Source organism: Theropithecus gelada, chromosome 6 (assembly GCF_003255815.1).
Source record: "Theropithecus gelada isolate Dixy chromosome 6, Tgel_1.0, whole genome shotgun sequence".
In the NCBI taxonomy this organism is placed as follows: Eukaryota; Metazoa; Chordata; class Mammalia; order Primates; family Cercopithecidae; genus Theropithecus; species Theropithecus gelada.
The window spans coordinates 85,889,829-85,896,144 of record NC_037673.1 but is presented as its reverse complement, the minus strand read 5'-3'; positions in this window follow the sequence as shown (position 1 = coordinate 85,896,144).

The window sequence follows — 6,316 nt, the reverse complement described above, 5'->3', positions numbered from 1 at the left end:
GTGGTTTACTAAATATAGTTCATAAGGGTAAAAGTCACCTGTCTCATTGTTTTCCATTTTCCATTTCAACTGTGAAAGCAGTTGTGGGGACAAAATACAGAATTTAGAAAATTTGCCTGTCATATACCATTTCTGAGTTCCTAAAGATACACTCCAGCAAAGTAAGAGTGAAACATAGTAACAGGATGAAGATGTGAAATATGAGAAATGGTGGGTTTAACCAAGGAACCCAACTATTGTTTGACAGATCTAAAAAGCAACTGGTCTCAGTTGGAATAGGAAATCAGTATCTCATTTCCCATTTCCCAGAGGTAATCCATTTTAAATACTCCAACAGTCTCATCTTTTTAAGAAAATAGACCATTTTTTTGGAGCAGTTTTAGGTTCACAGCAAAATTGAGCAGAAATTTCAGAGCTCACATGTATCCTCTGCCCCTATACTTGTGCAACCTCTCCCCTATTATCAACATCTTGCATGAGAGAGGTATATTTATGGCAACTGATGAACCTATGTTTGAGAGATAGGACTAGCTAGATTTCCTAGGTCGACTAAGAATTCCTAAGCCTAACTGGGGAAGGTGATCGCACCCACCTTCAAACACAGGGCTTTTAACTCAGCTCACTAAAATGCCAATTAGGCTAAAAGCAAGAGGCAAAAAATAGCCAATCATCTATCGCCTGAAGGCACAGGGGAAGGGACAGTGATCAGGATAAAAATCCAGGTGTTCCAGCCGGTAGTGGCTACCCGCTTTGGGTGCCCTCCTGTTGTATGGGAGCTCTGTTTTCACTCTGTTAAATCTTGCAACTGCACACTCTTCTGGTCCATCTTTGTTCTGGCTTGAGGTGAACTTTTGCTCGTCATCCACCATTGCTGATCGCCATCATTGCAGATCTACCGCTGACTTCCACCCCTCTGGATCTGGCAGGGTGTCTACTGTGCTTCTGATCCAGTGAGGTGCCCATTGCTGCTCCTGATTGGGCTAAAGGCTCGCCATTGTTCCTGTGCAGCTAAGTGCCCAGGTTCATCCTAATTGAGCTGAACATTAGTCACTGGGTTCCATGGTTCTCTTCCGTGACCCACAGCTTCTAATAGAGCTATAACACTCACTACACGGCCCTATAACACTCATGAGCCACATGGCCCTATAACACTCACCACATGGCCCAGAGTTCCATTCCTTGGAATCTGTGAGGCCAAGAACCCCAGGTCAGAGAGCAAAAGGCTTGCTGCCATCTTGGGAGTGGCCCGCCACCATCTTGGGGGCTCTAAGAACAAAGACGCGCTGGTAACATTTGGTGGCCTGCATGGGGATTCTCCAAAGCAGTGAGTAATACTGGACCACTTTCACTTGCTATTCTATCCTATTCTTAGAATTGGAGGAAAATACCAGGCACCTATCAGCTGCTGAAAAATGATTAGCATGGCCACTGGACTTAAGACTCAGGTGTGAGGCTTTCTGGGTACAGGCTTTCCAACTATCCCCAACCCTTCTGGGTTGGGAGCATGGTCTGCCTGGAAGCAGCTTCCACTTTCACAATTTTCCTGGGGAAGCCAAGGGCCAGACTAGAGGTAGAAAGCTGTCATCCTGAACTCCCAGCATTGGCTGGTTGAGATCATGGCACAGCCAGAAGTCTCTACTCCACAGTCGCCCATGTGTATGCCCCTACCTCTCCTTCTGACCCATACCTCCTGGGTCCCAACCACCACTTTCTTGAAAGTGTAGCCCCAAAATTCTCCTTACCTCTGAATTTACTTCCTCCAATCCCTGCCTCGTAGGTACTAATGCTTCAGACTTTCACTTCCTCTCCCGAGTATCAGAGCAAGTTGTATCTCCAAAGGGATCTAAGGAAGCTCTACGCTGCATCCTTACGCACCTAGGCTATGAACCCAGGGAGTCTTGCCCCTAGTGTCACTCCCAATTTAGGTATATAGCTCTCGACATGGGCAGTTATGTGGGACCTGTTCCCCACCACCTTTGCCAGGGCCCCAAGTTTGTAAATGGCTAAGAGGATTGCTCTCCCATTGTGTAAGATGCTCTCCTCCCCCATTTTCTACCCCGCTGCAATACAATCTCCAAGCCTCAGCTCTTTGGCCAGGGCCTTAGAACTGATGACCCAGTACTTTAACAACTGGAACTGTGTCTACAACAACATAATAGATCAGGATGAAAGCAAATTGAGTAAATTAAAGGGAGGTGCCTTTTTTTTTTTTTTTTTTGAGACAGAGTCTCGCTCTGTTGCCCAGGCTGGAGTGCAATGGCGCACGTGATCTTGGCTCACTGCAAGCTCCGCCTCCCGCATTCACACCATTCTCCGGCCTCAACCTTCGGAGTAGCTGGGACTAGTGGTACCTGCCACCATGTCTGGCTAATTTTTTGTATTTTTTAAAGTAGAGACAGGGTTTCACCATGTTAGCCAGGATGCTCTCAATCTCCTGACCTTGTGATTCACCCGCCTCAGCCTCCCAAAGTGCTGGGATTACAGGCGTGAGCCACTGTGCCCAGCCAGGGAGGCACGCATATTCCTATAGTGGCAAAGGGGGGCAACGAGTGAATGTCTTTCCACTGTGTTCCCAAAATCCATCTACCAAGAGAGAAAGCAGAGAGAGAGAGAGAAAGAGAGAGAAAAGAGGGGAAAGAGAGAAGGCAGAGAGAGAGAGAGGATAGAAGTAGTAAAGAAAAAACAGTGTACCCTATTCCTTTAAAAGCCAGGGTAAATTTAAAACCTATAATTTATAATTGAAGGTCTTCTCTGTGACCCTGTAACACTCCAATACCACCTGCTTGTCAGTGCAAACAAGGGCATAGCCCGAAATTACTGAGGCCACTCACAACCCATAGCCTTCCTATCAAAAATCCTTAACCCAGGAAGCTGCGGATGGCCCAAATGCATCCAATCTGTAGCGGCAACTGCTTTGATAGCAGAAGAAAGTAGAAAAATAACTTTTAGAGGAAACCTCATTGTGAGCACACCTCACCAGTTCAGAAGTATCCTAAGTAAAAAAAAAAAAAAAAGGCAAAAAAGTAGCTTACTAACTCAAAAATCTAAAAGTATAGAACTATTCTGTTAGAAAAAGATGATTTAATATTAACCACTGAAAATTCCCTTAACCCAGCAAATTTCCTAACAGGGGATTTAAATCTTAATTATCATACAAAGGTCCAACCAAGACCTAAGAGGAACTCTCTTCAGGACAGGACAGTAGATGGTTCCTCCCAGGTGATTGAGGGAGAAAACACAATGGATATTCCGTAATTGATAGGGAAACTCCTGTAAGAGCAGAGTTAGGAAAATTGCCTAATAATTGGTTCAAACGTTCAAATGTGCAAGCTGTTTGCACTCAGCCAAGCCTTAAAGTACTTGCGGAATCAAAAAAACCATCTATACCAATTCTAAGTTAATTTAGACTAAACAAGGTGTTATTAATAGCAAAGAATAATTGAAATCCCAAACTTACAAGGTTTTCAACAAAAGTAAAGTTTGCTAAAAGTTAACAGTGTAACCTGTATTATCCTAACTTCTAATCTTGTGGCCTTACACAGTCTAGTCTACAGACATAAAGGAAGTTCGCTTTGGAAAAAAATGGTTATCATCTTCAAAAAAACTCTATCTCAATCCTGACTCAAAAGGTTATCTGAAGCGAATTTGCGTAAGAATTGTTGTTTATGGGAATGCATCTTGATGGGGCAACTGGGTTGTTATAAAATACTCAGGAACCCAGCCTGGCTCTAGAACTCACCCGTGAGTGCAAAGGCAATGTTGGGCACGCTTGTAAAGGACCACTAGACTCCAGCAGCCCATACCCCTTTCTTTGTGGTCAAGAAGGGTGGGAAAACAGGTGCAGGACTGCTACGTTAGTAAGCGTAACTAATCTGATAAGCAGAGGTCCATGGGTGGTTATGCACCCTGGAAAGGAATAAGCATTAGGACCATAGAGGAAGCTCTAGGACTGATGCTCATGGGAAAATCACTAGGGGTGCTGGCATCCCTACATTCTTTTTTCAGATGGGAAACGTTCCCCTCAAGGCTAAAACGTCCCTAAGATGTATTCTAGAGAATTCAGCCCAGTCAGGGTCCATGTACCTTTTTCCCTCTCAGACTTGAAGCAAATTAAAACAGACCTAGGTAAATTCTCAGATAACCCTGATGGCTATATTGATGTTTTACAAGGGTTAGGACAATCCTTTGATCTGACATGGAGAGCTATTATGTTACTGGTAGATCAGACACTAACCCCAAATGAGAGAAGTGCCACCATAACTGCAGCGCGAGAGTCTGGAGATCTCTGGTGTCTAAGTCAGGTCAGTGATAGGATGACAACAGAGGAATGTGAGCAATTCCCCACAGGCCAGCAGGCAGTTCCCAGTATAGATCCTCACTGGGACACAGAATCAGAACATGGAGACTGGTGCAGCAGACGTTTGCTAACTTGCGTGCTAGAAGGACTAAGGAAAACTTGGAAGAAGCCTATTCAATGATGTCCACTATAACACAGGGAAAGGAAGAAAATCCTACTGCCTTTCTGGAGAGACTAAGGGAGGCATTGAGGAAGCATACCTCTCGGTCACCTGACTCTATTGAAGGCCAACTAACCTTAAAGGATAAGTTTATCACTCAGTCAGCTGCAGACATTGGAAACCTTGGGCCCAGAGAAAAACTTAGAACCCCTATTGAACTTGGCAACCTCGGTTTTTATAATAGAGATCAGGAGGAGCTGGCGGGATGGGACAAATGGAATTGAAAAAAAAAAGCCATTGCTTTAGTTATGACCCTCAGGCAGGCAGACTTTGGAGGCTCTGGAAAAGGGAAAGGCTGGGCAAATTGAATGCCTAATAGATCTTGCTTCCAGTGCAGTCTACAAGGACACTTTAAAAAACACTGTCCAAATAGAAATAAGCCATCCCCTTGTCCATGCCCCTTATGTCAAGGGAAGCACTGGAAGGCCCACTACCCCAGGGGATGAAGGTCCTCTGAGTCAGAAGCCACTAACCAGATGATCCAGCAGCAGGACTGAGGGTGCCTGGGGCAAGCGCCAGCCCATGCCGTCACCCTCACAGAGCCCCAGGTATGCTTGACCATTGAGGGCCAGGAGGTTAACTGTTTCCTGGACACTGGCACAGCCTTTTCAGTCTTACTCTCCTGTCCCGGACAACTGTCCTCCAGATCTGTCACTATCCAAGGGGTCCTAGGACAGGCAGTCACTAGATACTTCTCCCAGCCACTAAGTTGTGACTGGGGAACTTTACTCTTTTCACATGCCTTTCTAATTATGCCTGAAAGCCCACTCCTTTGTTAGGGAAAAACATCCTAGCAAAAGCAGGGGCCATTATACACCTGAACATAAGAGAAGGAACACAGTTGGTTGTCCCCTACGTGAGGAAGGAATTAATCCGGAAGTTGGGCAACAGGACAATATGGACGAGCAAAGAATCCTGTCCCATTCAAGTTAAACTAAAGGATTCTGCCTCCTTTCCCTACCAAAGCCAGTACCTGCTTAGACCTGAGGCCCAACAAGGACTCCAAAAGATTGTTAAGGACCTAAAAGCCCAAAGCCTAGTAAAACCATTCAATAACCTTAATTACACCTACAAAGTTCGTTTTTCCATGCAAAGTAACATTAACAAATTTCAAGGATTAGGGGGACATGGACATTTTTGATGAGTCAGTCATTCTATGCCACACTCTTGTATTTTACATCTACCTTATTTTTGGATTTCATTCTTACTTTTCTGAAGTACATATTTCAGAAAGAGTATATTATAATTGAACTTTCTGAACTCTTTATTATGTACTCACATTTTATTTTTTGTTCTGACAGGAAATAGAGTTCTAAGTTCAAAATAATTTTCAGTTACAATTTTAAAGGTATTATCTTTTGGTATCTAAAGTTTCTGATGAGAAATCTGATACTAGCTCAGTTCTTATTCTTTTATAAAAGGTCAGATTCTTGTGTCTGGAAGCTTTTAGGCCTTTTTATTTTTGATGCTCTGAAATGTCTTCTTTATGTGTCTAGGTGTGTTCTTTTACTATTATTTTGCTCAGTATTAAATGTGTTCTATCAATTTAGAGACCTGTATTTCAGTTCCTTGAAATATCTTTTCAATGTCTGATATTTTTCTCCTCCTCCTCTTGTTGTTCTCTTTCAGAAATTATTAGTCAAATAATGAATTAGTCTTCCATATTTTTTTCCAAAATTCTCCATGTTTTTGTTTGAATACTGCAGGTTCTGTGATATTTTTTCAATTAAATCATCTTGCCATTTTAATTTTTACCTTCATATGTTTATTTTCAACAGACTTTTCTTATTATCTGATGT